Source organism: Myxine glutinosa, chromosome 2, assembly GCF_964187855.1.
Source record: "Myxine glutinosa chromosome 2, kmMyxGlut1.1, whole genome shotgun sequence".
In the NCBI taxonomy this organism is placed as follows: Eukaryota; Metazoa; Chordata; class Myxini; order Myxiniformes; family Myxinidae; genus Myxine; species Myxine glutinosa.
The window spans coordinates 258003315-258023585 of NC_136262.1; the positions used below are offsets into that span (position 1 = coordinate 258003315).

The following is a 20271-nucleotide window of genomic DNA, read 5'->3' on the forward strand; positions in this document are numbered from 1 at the left end:
TACACAGCCTTTATTCATGGTAGTTGTACTTCCTCCTGATCAGTATATCATCCCTACACAGCCTTTATACATGGTAGTTGTCCTTCCTCCTGATCAGTATACCATCCCTACACAGCCTATGTACATGGTAGTTGTCCTTCCTCCTGCCTGAGCAGACGGTTTGTCTCTGCGCAGCCCGTGCGGTTTGTCTCTCGTCGGATTTCCGCACATGCCACGCACATGCCACGCACATGCTCACATCGCATCCCAGGGCACCGCGGCTCGGCCAGTTCTCACCACCCCGCTGATCAGCCCAAGCAGGATCCGAGCGCTCGGAAAACTCCCTGCACTCCTCCCCCTCCAGCTACGTGCACAGCCACGCGTCTCCTCTGTCTGTCCGACACAGACGGTGTTTGGCTGCGAGAGATTCCTGGGAGAGAAACCACCAAAAGAATTTCTATCTTGGCCAAAACTGAAGACAAACTCAACGGAACCCCCTGAAGTTCGGACCCTCCATCCTCGCACCGTCCTAAACAAGTCTGCATCTCCAAGTGGTGTGTATATCGTTTGTCGTTCCGTTGTGCAATGTAAAGCACAGCATCTCTCTTGTGCCAATAACAATCGCATGTTGCCGCATCAAATACCTCCTGCTATTATCAGCAAAGATCCACATCCCCATTTTATTTTAGAGTTTGTGATCTTTGACCAGGGACAGCATGAGAGCTCAGTTGGTAGTCTGCTTACATTTGAAACTTCTGGCTGTCTGGGTGTGTTTCCTTTACGAGTAGTATCTCCCACAGAGTGAATTGTACTTAAAATGCCGTCCTGGTGAAGGGCCTGAGCGAAAGAGTGTTGACGCCGTTCCCATGAAGGGTTCGGCCCGCAACGTCGCCTTCTCCCGGATTTCCTTCTCGATCAACGTCTGCTTATTTTTCAACCGACGTTCTAGGTGGCTGTCCACGTAGATCGAGGCTAGTTCTTCATTCTATATTGAACTTCAGCGGATGAAGTGTGACAGATGAACAAACAGCGGCACAGCAGTGAATTGAGTCGTGTACGCTGAACTGTCGCCGCATGCCCTGCACTGTACCTACTCTAAATCCTTCATGTCATTGATAAATTATTTGCTAAGTGAGTGTGCCCAGCTACTGTGGTCATACTGACCAAGCACGCACTGACAATCTAAAAATCAGGATTGGTGAAGTTGTTTGTTGTGCCAGTTACCGCGCACATGCGGAGAGAAAAGTGGGATTGAGAAATTTGTTCATGTCCGTCTGTCTGTCGTATCAGTTTATAGGTGTCAGTTTAGGATGGAACCACCTTTAGAGGCTATTTTCCCCCGCAGAGAAGGGATTGGCCTTTTTTTGGGCACCGTGGTCCCCTTTTTTGAAGCAATGTTTTATGGCCGGATGCCCTTACTGCCGCCAACCCTGTTGGTCACCTCTTGCGACACACAGGGAATTACCAGTGAGCTGGGACTCAATTAGCCGACTTCAGAAGGATGACAGGGTGAGTCAACCCCCCTGGTGTTAATTCAGCGATCGACCGGGATTCGAACCCAGGATCCTAGGATCCCAAGCCGGCACCCTAACTGCTAAGCCAACACCAGGCTTGCTTTTTTTTTTTCGTTCTGTTTAAGATCGAGCAACAATGTATTTGAAATTGAGTGTTATATTTTGAACACGAATCGGAACATGAATAGTTTCTCGTGTTACCGTACCTTGGCTCCGAATCGGTCCCGATTGCGCATGTGCGGAGAGGGATGAGATAATATTTTTACTCTGTCTGTCTGCAGGTAGTCAAACAAAATTGAAAATAATTCCAAACATGAAATGCACTGTTTTTAAGGACGTCATAAAGGACACAAACAACAGGCATGAATAACTAATGTAATGTGTTAAATAAAGTGGTGCAATAGCCCCTGGGTAAAATGGAGGTAAAACCCGTAATTAATTAATTTATGCACTTTTAAACCTCTTTGAACCTTTATTTAAATTTAAATATATACAGTACCTGGACACAAATCCCCTTCATAATACTTCCAAGAACCTTCTACATATCGATATATAGCATGAGCGGGCATGGCATGTGAAAGGGACAGTATTGGGGTGAAGAAGATTCTGCTAACATTTTTTTTTTTTTTTTTTTTTGTATACTGAATCGAGGCTCGTGAAAGAGCTAACATTTATTTCACAAACAAATCAACCAGACAAACAAAACACACAAAAAGAGGGAGCGGAAGACAAGATGGGGAGAGAAGGTGAAGCACACAACCACAACATTTGAGAGCAGGGAGAAGTGTGGGAGGGAGAGGGCTTGGGGGCAGGAGGCGTGGGAGGGGGAGGGCGGGGGGGAGGAAGAACATGGCTCTGTAAGTAAACTTGAAGATTATTTTTTAAACAATCTTTAAAATCATTATTTTATTAAAATTGCAGTATATTTTTGAACACTGAGTGGGGTATCGTGATCTATGAACTCCCTAGTTAAAACTGTGCTAGCATTAGGGTTAGCGTTAAAGTGACTGTTGGGATTAGTGAATGTGGGTTATCCTTGGGATTAGCTCTGTATATGTGAGGAAATTAGTCCTATTTGTTAACAGGGACATCAAAAGAGTTTAGGTACTGCCGCTTACCACGCGTCCCTCCCTGCGCATGCACGCCATCACCCCTGGCTGGGCAATGAACCGAGTTAATAATAATACTAGAGAGTTAATAGAACACCTTGCCCCATGTGGTCTTGAGAAAAAGGACATGAGCAGGGTCTTTTCAACTATTGCTTTGTGTTTCCGACAACAATCTATATTAGCTGGCTCTTGTCTCGCACCTGGTTTCCAAAGCCGAGTCATTTGACTCATTTGGTTTATTCTGTTTTGGTTTATAGCGTCTTGTTTACCTCCTCCCTGTTTACTTTACAAAATAAATCCTTTAAAAAGGTAAGAAAACATGTTTCAGCCATCTGACTGCTTTTCGTGGCCATTTGCTGTCGATTCCGGCCCACTTGAACAATCCTTGGGGAATGATGAATTTATAATTCATTGAACGCAGTGCAATAAAAGGCCAGTTGGGCCATCTCCCGAGACTAAACGTCTCGGCCTTGAGGTTTCTGTCTTAACGGGAGCCTCAGACATGACAATAGACATCAATGGAAATAAACTAAAAGTTTAAAGGTTGGAGAAAAAAAAACTGATTCGTACGTTTACCGCCGGTGATGCACCATATTTTACACCACTGTATTTAACATGTTAAATTAGTTATTTGTGCCTGTTGTTTGTGTCTATAACATCCATAAAAACAGTAATGTTCCTGTTTGGAATGATTTTCAAATTTGTTTTAATGCCAGACAGAAGTCATTGCTTTACCCTGTGTTTTCAGGCTGTTACGCTTGTGGTTTTTATTGATTAACTATTACACAATGATGAAGGTATGCTCGTGAGGCTGGTTGCTTAGCAACGATGAGAAGTTGTGACAGATAAGGCATATTTCATGCGAAATTTCACTTCACTATTAAAAAAACCAAAAAAAACACTCCCGCTTCCGGTTTTGCCGGTGAGGTCGTGTGTTTTGCCAAACTCTCGACGCTACCGAAGTTAATAATTTTTCCCATTTGGATTTTTGTCAAAACTGTATTTTTATTTTCCAGTGTGAGTGCCGACTGTGTGTCTCTAGTTAGATCTTGGTTTTTTCCAATCTTTTTTTCACCCCATACTTCTCCGAACATCTTACCCTTTGTTTAAAGTCTTAATAAATAAAATAAAATAAAAACAAAAAAATATCTAATTTCCTTCTCTTCGTCCGTTCTTCGTTCGCTCTCCGACCACGTGTTTTGCCCCACCGGTTTTTTTTTCTCTCCTTCCTTCAAAACTCAATCCTCTCCAGCCAACACCTTTCCAATTCCAGTTCTCACCATACTTCTTCAACTTTATCCTTCTTCGTCTGATTCACTTTCACCTAACCTTCAAAAAAACATATTAACGAATAATTTAAAAAGAAGGCCTCTCCTCTCATACCAACACATTTGCTTATACACCTCCCTGTTCCTTCGCACTCTGCTCCACTGGCTGTCAATCTCCTATTCTCCTATTCTTCTGTTCCTGCTTCTGAAACTGTGGTGGAATCATTAATCCCCCTTAGGAATCCTTCATGCTCTCATTTAGAGAATTTCCCCAGATAGTTTTCATGGTTTAGTTTTAAAATGTTTAAACTTTCCCCTGAAGTGTTGTATTATGGTGTATATTATAACACACTTTTCTTCTTCTTTAAAAGGTTGTTTTCGATTTGCTCACCAAAACTATTCATTTCAAATAAAAATTCAATCTCTTACAATTCTTCCTTCCTACATTCCCTAAACTCACCTGCATTCCACCGCTCCTCCAACGTTTTCAAACAGATCTCCGACTTGAAAATCACAAAAAACTCATTTTGCAATCAATGTTCGTTTTCAATTAATCGTCCAACACTTTCTAAAATCCAAAGTCATCCTTCCCCTCCTAAACTCCCCCCTCACCCATCCCTTTCAAATCTCCCCCCTTGCCCCTCCCCTCCTAAGTTCCCCCCTCACCCTTCCCCTCCTAAACTTCCCCCTCGCCCCTCCCCTCTTAAGTTCCCCCCTCACCCTTCTCCTCCTAAACTCCCCCCTCGCCCCACCCCTCCGAAATTCCCCCCTCACATTTCCATTTCAAAACTCTCCCCAACCCCTCTTATTCAAATCCCCCCCCCCCTACCCTCTTTCTCCAATTTTCCCCCCTGCCCCCTCCTCCTCAAAGCTGCCTCCTCCCCACTTCATCCCCCTTCTATCTCATACCTCCATCTCCTCCTACCTTCTTCCTTGCTCTGCCCCCACCCCTCAAACAACACCTCACTATGCCTCATCCAATCACCATCAAATCTTTTGTCCTCCTCATCCTTACCTTTCTCCTTGCTCTTCTGAAATTTCTGAAACACTATCAACAGCTCTGCCTAACTTCTCCTTCGATTCCTCATCTTACCCTACCCCTCCCCTCCCATGTCCTGTATCCGATGCTCCACCTTTCTCCTCCTTAACGGTATGGACCACAAACATCCGGGGCCTTTGCTCAAACCTGATTGATCTCTCCATACAGGTTGCTTTTGACAAACCAGACTTGATCTGTTTAACAGAAACTTTCCTCCTTCAAGATGTCTCTGATTCCTTAATATCTCTTCCGGGTTATTCCCTCCTCTGGTATGAGACCTGAGCCTCGTCCTGGTGGTGGGGTTGCTATCTTTATCAAAACTCTCTTCCTCACTCTCCCTGCACTGCCATCTCTCCACCTCACACCCAGGAGTACCTCTGGTTACGGCTTCCCCTTCGCTCCCACCTTTTGTTCATATGTGTGTTGTACCATCCACCAAACAGTGATGATTTCATCTACATCTCGCTGTCTGATAATATGGACCAACATCTATCCACTCATCCCAACTCTCAATTCCTCATATGTGGCGACTTCAACTGTCATCATGCCAGCTGGCTGGGTGTGGGTACCTCTCTCACCAGCCATGGCACCTCAGCAAAGGCCTTCTGTGAATCACTGGGACAGACAACAACTCACAACAGGTATTTTAAGGACATTTTCCCTGCTATAGCAGGGGTTAGTCTCACTCGGACTGACACAATCTGTCTATTTCCCAACCCGAATCTCAGTCAACGGAGCATCTTCTATTCTAGACTTGGTTATGACTAACTTCCCTACAAATGTCTGCTGCTCTTCTTCTGCTCCAATCGGTTCATTTGACCATATGCTTGTTAAAGTGGACATCTCTCTGACCATTCTCAGAGAGCCTCCACAGCGCCGACGAGTCTGGCATTTCACTCAGGCCAACTGGTACGGTTTTCAAGCAGCCATCAATCATCTGGACTGGTCTCCCATCTCGACTGCCTCTGACATCAACTCATCCTGGGAATTCTTCCAAAGTAAACTGCTCTCTCTCATGCACAGATTTATCCCACCTTGTCTTCAGTTGTCATACCCTTCCTCCCGTCCATGCTACACGAAATCTTGTGGTGAGGCAGTTGCACTGAAACAACTTGCCTTTGCCTCTTGGAAGGCAAATCCAATGGAAGGCAATTTCAGTTCCTTCCACAAAGCCTGGAACAAGTGTGTGTCTACCCTCAGGAGAGCCAGGAAGCACTATCTCTCCACACTCAAGAATGAACTATCAAACCTGTCTCCTTCCTCCAAATCCTGGTGGCGTCTGGTCAAATCTGTTTCTGGTGTTTGTACCCCCTCCATCCCCTCCCTTACCTCAAACGGCTGCACAACTGCCTCCGAATGCCTCAACTGAATTAGCTGAATGCCTCAACTCTGTGTTTGCCTCAAAACATTGTGTCCGAAACCCGTCTCTCTCTGTACCTACCATACCCAGTTGTACCCGTCTGCTCCTGGACTCTGTGTCCTTCTCTCCTGACAAAGTGGAGAAGTTTCTGTCAATCCTCGACTCTGATTCTGCAACGGGACCAGATGGCATCATCCCACGGGTCCTAAAATCCTGCTCTGCTGCTCTAACTCAACCTCTCTCTGTTCTCTTCACCCTCTCTTTTGCTCAAGGTCATCTGCCAGCATCTTGGAAATCAGCAAACATTACTGCTTTTCAAAAAAATGTGCAAAAACAGATCCTTGCACTAAAACCACCTTTAGAGGCCATTTTTCCCCGCAAAGCGGGGGTTGGCCTTTTTCGGGGACCGTGGTTGTTGTTGTTTTTCGGTCCCCTTTTTGAAGCAATGTTTTACGGCCGGATGCCCTTCCTGCCGCTAACCCTTTTTGTCGCCTTTTACGACAAACAGGGAATTACCAGTGAACTGGTACTGAATTAGCCGACCTCTGAAGGATGACAGGCTGAGTCAACCCCCCTGGCCCCTGGGGGGTCAACCCCCCTAATACAGATAAATCAGCCTGCTTCCAATTTTCAGCAAAGTCATGGAATCCATCATTGCTTCTGACATCAAATCCTTCCTCTTCTCCAATGGCTTGATCTCTGATCATCAATTTGTATTCCGACCAGGTCACTCTACTCTGAACATGCTGTTTCTGCTCTCTCAACAATGGATGGATGTCTTTCATGTCAAACAGGAAATTAGAGCTGTGTCCCTTGACATATCACGTGCCTTCGATACGGTCTGGCACCCCGCCCTGCTCACCAAACTCTCCTCCTATGGTATCCATGGAAATCTCCACACTTGGCTTGCAGACTTCCTCTCCGGTCATAGTCAACGTGTGGCCCTGAATGGATTTCTCTCATCTCCCCTGCCTGTTCTGGCTGGAGTTCCCCAAGGCAGTGTTCTGGGCCCTGTGCTTTTTCTGGTCTTCATCAATGATCTCTCCGACTCTCTGGAAAATCCTCTCTATCTCTTTGCTGATAACTCCACTCTCTGCCGCTCCATTCCTCAACCCTCTGATCGGCAGTCTGCAGCCTCCTCACTCTCTGCAGACCTGGACAAAATCACAGACTGGTCAAACAAGTGGAACATGTCTTTCAATCCTGACAAATCTCACACTCTTACTATGTATCTCCGAAAAGATAGTCTGGATAACCCTCCCATCTAATTTCTCAAAAATCCTCTCCAAGAAGTTCTGTCACTCTCAATCCTGACAAATCTCACAGTCTTACTATGTCTCTCCGAAAACAACGACTGGACAACCCTCCCATCTACTTTCTCAACAATCCTCTCCAAGAAGTTCTGTCACTCAAGCTTTTGGGTCTCACTATCTGCCATGATCTTTCCTGGGAAAACCACATTTCCAAGCTGGCCTTCAAAGCCAGTCGCCGACTGGGCATCCTCCGTCGTGCGAAGTCCTTCCTTGGCACCCCTGAGCTCCTCACCACATACAAGGCTTTCATCCGCAGCTCAATGGAATAGTGCTCGCCCCTCTGGGCTGGTGCACCTGCCTCACACCGAGCTCGGCTTCACGCTGTTGAAACCAAAGCGTTCAGAATCATTGGAATCTCCCGTGATGAAGATCGATCTGTGATGAAGAATGACAGACATCTGTGAGTCAGATGGAGTAAACCAACTGCTTAACCCCACTTTGTGCTTCACGTGTGGGCTAAATACGAGTTCCATTTCATGGAACTTTGATGCAGGAGGTGGAGGCCATTAGCATTAGATCTTGAGAAACCTCACTGTTATTACCAAAACAAAAAACAACAACAACAACAACATGCATTTTAAGGCCATTTTCCCTGCGAGAGCGGGGGTTAGCCTTGCGGTCCCCATGACAATCTTCTCCATCTTGCCCTATTTTCTGCATCTCTCCTTGTTAACCCCCTTGCCCGCATTTCTTCTTCCACCATCTTTTGCCAAGTCTTTCTCGGTCTTCCCCATCCTCTACTTCCTTCTACATTCATTTCCATCACTCTTCACAACCAGTCACTTTCATCCTTCCTCAACACATGACCAAACCATCTCAACCTGTTCCTCTTCACAGCATCAATCACAGGCTCTATTCCCATCATTTTTCACAATTTATCATTTGTCTTCCTCTCTCTCAACGATACTCCGCACATCCATCGAACCATTCGCATTTCCACCCTTTCCAACCTTCGTTGCTGCTCTACGTTCATTACCCATGTCTTGCTTCCATAAATCATAACACTTCTCACACATGCAACATACACCTTTCCCTTCAGCTTCAACGACACTCCCCTCCTCATCAGCATGCCACTCAGTTCCCGAAACTTCTTCCATGCACATCTCACTCTAGCAACCGTTGCCGAGTCTGATCCACCTTCTCCATTCAGCATGTCTCTGAGGCAGCAAAATGTTTTCACACCTTCCAGCTTCACGCCGTCTCCAAGATCCAACTCAACATTTCCTCCATCTGCAGCTCCCTCTGTGCACACCTTACATTTGAATGTAGCTGCCACACTGGTTAATGACCGTCTCAGACCACTACATTTTTGATGAACCCTCTTAGCGCACATTGTACATTGAATGGAGTTCACTCCGACACCCTTCCTGCACACAGCACAGGGCCACTTCCCAGTTCTTTCCACCTCACCACATGCTTTACCACTTGCCATCACCTTCGTCTTTCCGATATTCACCTTCAGACCTTTTGTCTCCATACATTCCTTCCACTTGTTCATCTTTTCCTTCAGTCCATCCATACTTTCCGCAATCAACACCAGATCATCTGCATACAACAACTCCCAAGGTAAACCCTCCTTTAGGTTCTGAGCCAGCACCTCCATCACAGCTACAAATAGTAGTGGACTTAGTACCGACCCCTGATGCACTCCCACCTTCACCTCAAACTCACCACTGTTCCCGTCCTTCGTCCTTACAGCTGTGCGCGCTCTTTTGTACATTGCCATCACTACTCTGATCAACCATTCCTCCACTCCTAACTTCCTCATTGCCCATGTCAATACTTTGCGTGGAACCCAATCGAATGCTTTCTCCAGATCAACAAACCCAAGAAACAACTTCTTCCTCTTCTCCATGTACTTCTCCTGCAACTGCCTCACAATAAAAAGCACGTCTGTCGTTCCTCTTCCTGGCATAAATCCAAACTGCATTTCGTCGATCTTCCCTTTCTTCCTTATCCTCCTCTCCAACACCCTTTCCAATACCTTCATTCCATGCTCCAATAACTTTATCTCTCGGTACGAGCCACACTCTAGAGGGTCACCTTTCCCCTTGTATAGAGGGACGAGGGTACTCAGTTCCCAATCCACTGGAATGCGGCCTTCTTTCACCGCCAGATTACAGATGTCTGTCATTCTCTTCACAGCTCGGGCTTCACAGCTTCACAGCTCGGGCTTCCGGTTCCTCGGGCGAGTGAGGCTTGCTTCGAGCTCTCCACGGCATCGAAGTTTCAGTGTTTTCCCATTCTTGTCTTTGTCAAATTTCCACTGGTTATTTTGCTGTGTACGTGTTATTGTGTGTTTCTAGTTGGTGTTGGTTTGTGGTTCGTGCAAACTTGTGTGTAGTTAATCGTTTTCTGAGTCGTACCTCGTGCGCGGCCTGGTGACTTGGGGCTTCCCTCCCCCCTTCGGTGTTTTGTCGGTTTGGGTTATTTCCTTCGCTGTATTGCTTGTTTCTTTTATTTAGTTTTCTCCCCCTCACCTCACCTCCTGAGACAAAGAATTATATATTGATTCTTCTCTCCTCCCGGACACGTGCTTGTTCGCTCTCCTCCTCGTCTCGGCTTGTGCCCCGCCCCCTGTATCTCGTTTTCTTCCGCCTCTGCTCCTTCTTTCTCAAATCCACGTTCTCGCTTGGAGACTTTTCCCGGATTGTTTTTTCATGGTTCTGTTTGGATATTGTTGGAATATGTTTAAACCGCAGCCGTGATGCTGACGCCCCCCCCCCCCCCCCAGAATTTACATGTTTTAAACGTTTCCCAGTGTGTACCCTGGTCAGAATAGGTACACCGTATCCCTGCGTGTCGTAAGAGACGACTAAGAGGGTTGGCGTCAGGAAGGGCATCCGGCCATAAAAACATTGCCTCAAAAAGAGAACCATGACAATCACAAGTACATATGGGCAGGGTGCAGCCCGAAGTGGAGATCGGTTTCTGAGGTTTGGGACATGGAATGTGGGGACAATGACAGGGAGATCAGGAGAAGTGGTGGAAGTATTGGTCAGAAGAAGAGTGGACATATGTTGTGTGCAAGAGACGAGATGGAAGGGAAGTGGTGTGAGAATGGTGAAGGGTAGGCAGGGACAGAAATACATGTTTGTGTGGCAAGGGTGCCCGGAGGGCGTGAATGGTGTTGGTGTCCTGTTTTCTGAGGAGTTTGTAGACAGTGTGGTGAGTGTGACTAGAGTGAGTGATAGGTTGATGATGGTGAAAATGATGATTGGAAAGCTCTTGGTGAACGTCATCTCGGGATATGCTCCGCAGGTTGGTCGAAGCGATGAAGAGAAGGACAAGTTCTGGTGTGCGATAGAGAAGCTGATGGAAAACGTGAAAGATGAGGAAGTTGTTGTGGTGGGAGGAGACCTGAATGGACATGTGGGAAGGAGTATGGATGGTTTTGAGGGAGTTCATGGGGGTTACGGATATGGTGTGAGAAATGGAGAAGGTGAAAGGATTTTGGAGTTTGCTGATGGAGCTGATTTGTTGATTTGTAATACTCAGTTCCAGAAAGAGGACAATAAGCTTGTTACATACACGTCAGGTGGGTCGACGACAACCGTTGACTACCTGATGGTGCGTCGGCGAGATAGGGGGCACCTCCGGGACACAAAGGTGATCCCGGGGGAGGAGGCTGTTTCACAGCACCACTTGGTTGTCTGCGACATAAGGGTGAAAGGTGCGAGGAGAGCTCGGCGGGTGAAGTACCAACCGAGAATGAAGGTGTGGAGGTTGAAAGAGGTGGCAGTAAGGGAGGCATTAAAAGAGAGGCTGAGTGGGGTAGAGGATGATGTGGTTGAGCTTGAAAGTGGTTGGATGTCAATGAAGGCTAGTCTGTTGGGAGCCGTTGGTGAGGTATGTGGATGGACAAAAGGACCACCGAGGCACTCGGAAACATGGTGGTGGGATGTTGAGGTTGGAAAGAGGATTGACGAGAAGAGGAAGAAGTTCAAAGAGTGGCAGAAGGCGAAGGGTACGGGAGCAGAAACAGCAGAGCATGAAAGTTATAAGGCAGCCAGGAAGGCTGCAAAGAAAGAGGTAGCAAAGGCGCAAGAGGCATGTAGTAAAATGTTCGGAGAACGCTTGGATTCGGAAGAGGGTCAGAAAGCAGTATTCAGGATTGCAAAGCACATAGCGAAAGAGAGGTGTGATGTGATGGGGGTGAGTTGCTTGAAGGATGAAGTGGGACAAATCGTTGTCGACCCAGATGGAATTAAAGGAAGATGGAAAAGATATATGGAAATGCTGTTGAATACAGAGAATGAATGGGATGGCAACATAGAGAGTAACCCAGTTTTAGGACCGGCAGGGAAGATAACTAAGAAGGAAGTTGAGGAAGCGATAAAAGCAATGAAGAGTGGAAAAGCGGGAGGGCCGACGGGAGTTGTGGGAGATATGTTGAAGGCAGCAGGAAGTTGGGGTGTGAAGAGAATGACAGAGATCTGTAATCTGGTGGTGAAAGAAGGCCGCATTCCAGTGGATTGGGAACTGAGTACCCTCGTCCCTCTATACAAGGGGAAAGGTGACCCTCTGGAGTGTGGCTCGTACCGAGCGATAAAGTTATTGGAGCATGGAATGAAGGTATTGGAAAGGGTGTTGGAGAGGAGGATAAGGAAGAAAGTGAAGATCGACGAAATGCAGTTTGGATTTATGCCAGGAAGAGGAACGACAGATGCGCTTTTCATTGTGAGGCAGTTGCAGGAGAAGTACATGGATAAGAGGAAGAAGTTGTTTTTTGGGTTTGTTGATCTGGAGAAAGCATTCGATAGGGTTCCACGCAAAGTATTGACATGGGCATTGAGGAAGTTAGGAGTGGAGGAATGGTTGATCAGAGTAGTGATGGCAATGTACAAAAGAGCACGCACAGCTGTAAGGATGAAGGACGGGAACAGTGGTGAGTTTGAGGTGAAGGTGGGAGTGCATCAGGGGTCGGTACTAAGTCCACTACTATTTGTAGCTGTGACGGAGGTGCTGGCTCAGACCGTAAAGGAGGGTTTACCATGGGAGTTGTTGTATGCAGATGATCTGGTGTTGATTGCGGAAAGTATGGATGGACTGAAGGAAAAGATGAATAAGTGGAAGGAATGTATGGAGACAAAAGGTCTGAAGGTGAATATCGGAAAGACAAAGGTGATGGCAAGTGGTAAAGCATGTGTTGAGGTGGAAAGAACTGGGAAGTGGCCGTGTGCTGTGTGCAGGAAGGGTGTCGGAGTGAACTCCATTCAATGTACAATGTGTGCTGAGTGGGTTCATCAAAAATGTAGTGGTCTGAGAGGGTCATTAACCAGTGTGGCAGCTACATTCAAATGTAAGGTGTGCACAGAGGGAGCTGCAGATGGAGGAAATGTTGAGTTGGATCTTGGAGACGCCGTGAAGCTGGAAGGTGTGAAAACATTTTGCTACCTCGGAGACATGCTGAATGGAGAAGGTGGATCAGACTCGGCAACGGTTGCTCGAGTGAGATGTGCATGGAAGAAGTTTCGGGAACTGAGTGGCTTGCTGATGAGGAGGAGAGTGTCGCTGAAGCTGAAGGGAAAGGTGTATGCTGCATGTGTGAGAAGTGTTATGATTTATGGGAGCGAGACATGGGTAATGAATGTAGAGCAGCAACGAAGGCTGGAAAGGGTGGAAATGCGAATGGTTCGATGGATGTGCGGAGTATTGTTGAGAGAGAGGAAGACAAATGATGAATTGCGAAAGATGATGGGAATATTGCCTGTGATTGATGCTGTGAAGAGGAACAGGTTGAGATGGTTTGGTCATGTATTGAGGAAGGATGAAAGTGACTGGTTGAGAAGAGTGATGGAAGTTAATGTAGAAGGAAGTAGAGGACGGGGAAGACCGAGAAAGACTTGGCTAAAGATGGTGGAAGAAGAAATGCGGGCAAGGGGGTTAACAAGGAGAGATGCAGAAAATAGGGCAAAATGGAGAAGATTGTCATGGGGACCGCAAGGCTAACCCCCGCTCTAGCAGGGAACATGGCCTTAAAATGCATGTTGTTGTCATTCTCTTCACACCCCAACTTCCTGCTGCCTTCAACATATCTCCCACAACTCCCGTCGGCCCTCCCGCTTTTCTACTCTTCATTGCTTTTATCGCTTCCTCAACTTCCTTCTCAGTTATCTTCTCTGCCGGTCCTAAAACTGGGTTACTCTCTATGTTGCCATCCCATTCATTCTCTGTATTCAACAGCATTTCCATATATCTTTTCCATCTTCCTTTAATTCCATCTGGGTCAACAACGATTTGTCCCACTTCATCCTTCAAGCGACGCACCCCCATCACATCACACCTCTCTTTCGCTATCTGCTTTGCAATCCTGAATACCGCTCTCTGACCCTCTTCCGAATCCAAGCGTTCTCCGAACATTTTCCTACATGCCTCCTGCGCCTTTGCTACCTCTTTCTTTGCAGCCTTCTTGGCTGCCTTATAACTTTCATGCTCTGCTGTTTCTCCTCCCGTACCCTTCGCCTTCTGCCACTCCTTGAACTTCTTCCTCTTCTCGTCAATCCTCTTTCCAACTTCATCATCCCACCACCATGTTTCCGAGTGCCTCGGTGATCCTTTTGTCCATCCACATACCTCACCAACGGCTCCCAACAGACTAGCTTTCATTGACATCCAACCACTTTCAAGCTCAACCACATCATCCTCTACCCTACTCAGCCTCTCTTTTAATGCCTCCCTTACTGTCACCTCTTTCAACCTCAACACCTTCATTCTCGGTTGGTACTTCACCAGCCGAGCTCTCCTCGCACCTTTCACCCTTATGTCGCAGACAACCAAGTGGTGCTGTGAAACAGCGTCCTCCCCCGGGATCACCATTGTGTCCCGGAGGTGCCCCATATCTCGCCTACGCACCATCAGGTAGTCAACGGTTGTCGTCGACCCACCTGACGTGTATGTAACAAGCTTATTATCCTCTTTCTGGAACTGAGTATTACAAATCAACAAATCAACAAATCAGCTCCATCAGCAAACTCCAAAATCCTTTCACCTTCTCCATTTCTCACCCCATATCCGTAACCCCCATGAACTCCCTCAAAACGGTCCATACTCCTTCCCACATGTCCATTTAGGTCTCCTCGTACCACAACAACTTCCTCATCTTTCACGTTTTCCATCAGCTTCTCTATCGCACACCAGAACTTGTCCTTCTCTTCATCGCTCCGACCAACCTGCGGAGCATATCCCGAGATGACGTTCACCAAGAGCTTTCCAATCATCATTTTCACCATCATCAACCTATCACTCACTCTAGTCACACTCACCACACTGTCTACAAACTCCTCAGAAAACAGGACACCAACACCATTCATGCCCTCCAGGCACCCTTGCCACACAAATTTATTACCAAAACCTACTGTTGGTTTCTGTGCTTTATCTTCCTTAAATGTTGAGCGTTAAACAAGGAAGCACCTCCACGCACCTTTTTAAAAGTCTTTGGTATGACCCAGTCGGTGTCGAACCGTCGCCTCCCAGAATTAGACCAGATGGTCTGACATGTGACCATGTCCATTACACCACCGAGTCTGGTTGTGCCGATACCTCAGCACTACCTTAATTGGAGGTTCAGACCTGTCCACCTTATTGGGGCTAATTGTTAACAAAGGCGTCAAAAGAGCTCTATTTCTAAGGTCTAAGTCAAACTCGGAATTGGTTGTGATGTTACATCTCCAATGAAGGTTTTCCTGCGGTAACGTAGTGTTATGAGTGACGTGGTGTTGTAATGTGACGTCGAGTTCTCCATTTAAGGTGTTGCTGAGGTAACGTGGTGTAATGTAATGTGGTGTTGTAAATTGTAATGTAACATGGCGTAATGTAATGTGGTGCTGTCAATGTAATTATAATTTAATGTGCTGTGTGTGTGTGTGTCATGTGTGTATCTGTCTGTGTGTATGTCTGTGTGTGTCTGTATGTATGTGTGTGTGTGTCTGTAAGTGTGTGTGTGTGTGTGTGTGTGTGTGTGTGTGTGTCTCTGTGTGTGTGTGTCTGTCTGTGTGTATGTGTGTGTCATGTGTGTGTCTGTCTGTGTGTATGTGTGCATGTGTGTGTCTGTATGTAAGTGTGTGTCTGTGTGTGTGTGTGTGTGTGTGTGTGTGTATGTGTGTGTATGTGTGTGTGTCTGTGTGTGTGTGTGTGTGTGTGTGTGTGTGTGTGTGTGTGTGTGTGTGTGTGTGTGTGTGTGTGTGTGTCTATCTGTGTGTATGTGTGTGTGAGGCATGCTTTTGTGTCTTTTAATTGTGTACATAGACCTATGAATTAATTACATACTGTTGTAAAGTACCTTTTAGCCCGTTAAACTTATGAGACCCCTTTGACTTTTGAAGACTCTTTAAGACCTGTAAGACCTAAAAGACCCAGAGGACCCAAAAGACCATGAGGACTGAAAAGACCCAGAAGACCCTAAAGTCCCAGAAGATGCAAAATATCCAAATGACCCAGGATGACCCAAAAGTCCCCAAGGACCCAAAAGACGCAAATGACCCAGATGACCCAAAAGCCCCCAAAGACCGATAAGACTATGATGAAGACCCAAAAGACTGTGAGGACCCACAAAATCCCAAAACGTATGCTATAAGGTGTGAGAACCAATGAAAATTTGTTCCAACGGACCCACTAATACATAAAAATGTGGCAGATAATGATTCTTTGGATAAATCACAACACTCCAGGCATGATTATTCCCTCCATAATTGACGGTCGACATTGTTGCTTCTTCTTTGAAAACCCTGTTCTGAAAGCTCTCAGAAACTGCAGTTTAGACTGTCCGACTTGTCTCGTCTTGAAGCAAAGGGTGCATGGAAAAGGCGAAATGTCACTCCTCATACCCTTACCTATTTACTGAAGTACCTGATTATGATAACTACAGCAGAACCATTATTGATTACTAGACCTTGATACTTCATTTGACAGATGTTCACAGTGGGTTGTTTTGATGTTTGTATAATTATTTATCTACCGTGATTACTTAGGTATCTTTGATGTATCGAAAACGAGGGTGGTTGCGATTATTTATGAAAAATCACTGTGTTTCAGTCATGATAATTATTTTAATAAAGCACGGACAACCTTAGTATTTTGAATTTTTAAAGTATGTTATCCAGTCTTCAAGATCACAGAGTACAATAGCCCATGTATTAGTGGTGCTGGAGATACGAGTCTTTAAAAATGGCCGAATTGCCAAAAATCGGCTTTTTATGGACACTGGTAGCAAACTTTAACACCCCACAGCGCCGTGTTGGGCAGAGATTTCATGGAGAACTTTTTACCCAGAGTCCACCATATAGGTGTCTATACATATGCGAAATTTCAAGTTGCACCTCCGACATGGAACGAAAATCGATTTCTACCTGTTTTTTCCACCTGCTGCACATGGCCTAGGACCTTAACCCATCATTTCTTGTGAAGAAGCCAAATGGAGGATTCCGACTTGTCACAGCATTCGCCGATGTTGGGCGCTACAGTAAGCCTCAACCTTCACTCATGCCGGATTTTAACTCAACCTTGCGCAAGATTGCACAGTGGAAACACATCCTTGCAACAGACTTGACCAACGCCTTCTATAAGATTCCATTATCATGATCTTCAATGATGTATTGTGGAGTGGTCACACCCTACAAAGGTGTTCGTGTATACACTCGTTCTGCCAGGGGCATGCCTGGATCCGAAACCGACCTTGAGGAATTGACATGCCGTGTCCGAGGCAATCTTTTAGAAGGGGCTTTTCTTTTAGAAGTTCTTCTTTTAGTGAGAAGTAAGCCTCAACCTTCACTCGTGCTTTTCTTTTGGAAGATCCTCTGCGATCTTCTCTTAGAAGCTAGTCCACACTGTGTGGCCACTCTCTCCACATTCTCTCCACCAGAGAAGGTTTTGGGCATGAGATCTTTCATTGGGGCCTACATGATGCTTGCTAGAGTCTTTCCACAATGCACCTTGTACACAAACCCCTTAGATGCTGTCACTGCCGGATGTGAGTCCAGTGAAAGGATCAAGTGGACAGATGACCTCCGCACAAACTTCCAAATAGTGCAGTCTGCTCTTGCATCCACTGAAATAATTACCCTCCCCTGACCAGAAGATCAACTCTGGATTGTTACAGATGGTGCTGTTAAGAAGTACGGAATCGCATCCACCCTGCATGTGACCCGTGGCAATAAACTCAAACTCGCTGGGTTTTTCAGTGCCAAACAGCATTGTCGCCAAATCACATGGTTGTCCTGTGAAATTGAAGCTCTGTCCATTGCGGCTTCCATCAATCACTTCAGCCCGTACATTGTGCAGTCCAAACACTGTCCTGTGTTCTCACAGACAGCAAACCTTGTGTACAGGCCGCTGAGAAGCTATGCAGGGGGGAGTTTTCCACCAGTCCACGTGTCACTACCTTCCTTTCCATGGTCAGTCTCTACCACGCCTCTATCAGACACCTAGCTGGATCTGTGAACATTCCATCGGACTTTGCAAGCTGTAATACACCTGAATGCGAAGACCCCACATGCCAGATCTGTTCTTTCATACACCCAACTTCTGATTCCAGTGTTTACCGGGTATCTATTGACGACATTATGTCAGGCTCAACAAAACTTCCTTTCACCAGCAGGCCAGAATGGCTCGCTATCCAATCTGTATGTCCACACCTCCGGCGCATGCATGCTCACCTGTTGCAAGGTACTCGCCCTTCAAAGAGGCTTACCAACATCCGCGATGCCAAACGCTACCTCCGAGTTGCTATGAGTATCATTGCACGAGATGGTTTACTCATCATTCGGCGGGATGAACCTCTTGTCCCCTCCAGGGAATGCATTGTCGTTCCGCAACGTGTACTGGAAGGCCTGATCACTGCTCTCCATCTACGCCTTTCTCACCTGTCATGTCATCAACTCAAAATGGTCACCCACCGATACTTCCATGCACCTGACATGGATGCTTCTATTGAACGGTTCACTGCTAGCTGCCATACCTGTGCTGCTCTCCAGAGCATCACGCACACCGTCATTCCCCAGTCTTCCAATGACCCTCCAGAGGTGGTTGGCATCTCATTTGTGGGTGATGTTATCAAACATGAGAAAAAACTCATTTTAGTCGTACGAGAGTGTGTCACATCTTACACAGCTGCTTGTATCATTGCCAACGAATGCCATGACACCTTAGGAATGCTCTGCTTCAATTGTGCATTGGGTTACGTCCTCTGGATGGTCCACAAGCTGTCAAACGGACTGATCCTGCTCCGGGTTCTCCACCCTGTTCGGAGATCAGGTGCTACAAGATCACCGCATCGCCATTGAGCTCGGTAGAACAAAAAACCCAACAAGAACCCTGTAGCAGAGAAAGCAGCGTGAGAGCGTGGCTTCTCCGGCAGGAACCACATGGAGGCCCTCTTATACCTTTGGCCCTGTCTATCGTCACTGCACGACTCAACTTGTGTCTTCATTCTCAAGGGCTTTCCATGAGAGAGTTATGGACACAGAGGGACCAGTTCTCCAATGTCCAGATTCCCCTGTCTGACGAAAGGGTAACTGAGACTCAACATCAGCTACGCTGGACCAATTACCAGTATAGGCAGAAGTCCAAAGCCCCCTTAGGAGTTCAACCAACACTGACGTCAGTTGCTATTGGTGATCTGGTCTACCTTCATGCCGATCACAACAAATCTCAGGCCCGACAACACTACTTGGTTACCTCTATTGAGGATGGCTGGTGTACTATTCGCAAGTTCATCGGTTCCCAGCTACGTAGCACAACTGATCGAGTCAAGAGATCTGAGTGCTACAAAGTCCGTTCCTTCTACGCTGACCCTATAGCTACTCTACTTCCGACCTTCGTCACACTGGTCACGGTGATCACTCTCCTCTGACTGATTCTGTTCTTATCGACCCTAACATACCAGTTGAGCTGTCTACCCCTTACACAGCTCCAATACTGGCGACTATGAAGCCCATTATGTAAACTCTGCAGCCTATGATGATAGATCCACCAGTTCTGCCCAATCACTGGCCCCGGAACAAATCCCTGAGTTGCCTCTTGGTGTAGAGATGCCAATACCTGATCCAGATCTTGGGTCTTCCTCACGTAGTCATGTGCTGCAGATCCCGGTCCTGACTCCTGATCCCACAACACCAGCTTTTACGACACCTACCCAGCCATTTGCTTGCCCCTCTAGCCCGGTTTCATCGGCGCCCACTCCGAGGCACTCAACTCGACAGAGATGCCTTCCAAAACATCTAACAGATTACATACTTCAGTAATGATGCGAATAATTTGGGGCAGAATAAACCCCAGTTGCGCGGAGGATAGTCTACCCCAATAATGGCCCTGTAATAAACCTGGTTATCCAACATCTGTTGCACCGACAATGCATTTTCCACACGGACAATTTATACTTGTTTCTTATTCCGATGTCATCCACGCATGTGAACGGGTTTGTATGTCCTAACGTTAGGCCCTGTGTGTACATGGTTTGTTGATGCCCATACATGTTTGGATTGCTTTCACACACACACGTGGTTATATTCTTTACATTAATGTTGTTGTTCTTTTCTCCCCTGTGTTTGCTTGAGACCTCCTGTGTTGAGGTACCTGTTTGCATTTATCCAGCCTTGGTATCTTTGTTCATCCCTTTGTAACATGGTTCATTTATCAAAAATACATTTAATGTGAAAGGGAGATAAAAAGAAAGAGGTTACGCCATTATAGGT

General features: G+C 46.4%; 1 protein-coding gene across 2 annotated transcripts in view; it reads left to right on the top strand.

Annotated features, from left to right (window-relative positions):
• Positions 1-349: 349 nt before the first annotated feature.
• Positions 350-20271, top strand: part of LOXL3 (lysyl oxidase like 3) — a 398335-nt gene continuing 378413 nt past the window's right edge. The window contains exon 1 of one of the 2 annotated variants that reach the window (XM_078772481.1): positions 350-533. The gene's annotated coding sequence lies outside the window, so the exon portion shown is untranslated. The remainder of the gene's footprint in view (positions 534-20271) is intronic. The other variant, XM_078772482.1, reaches the window with a different exon arrangement.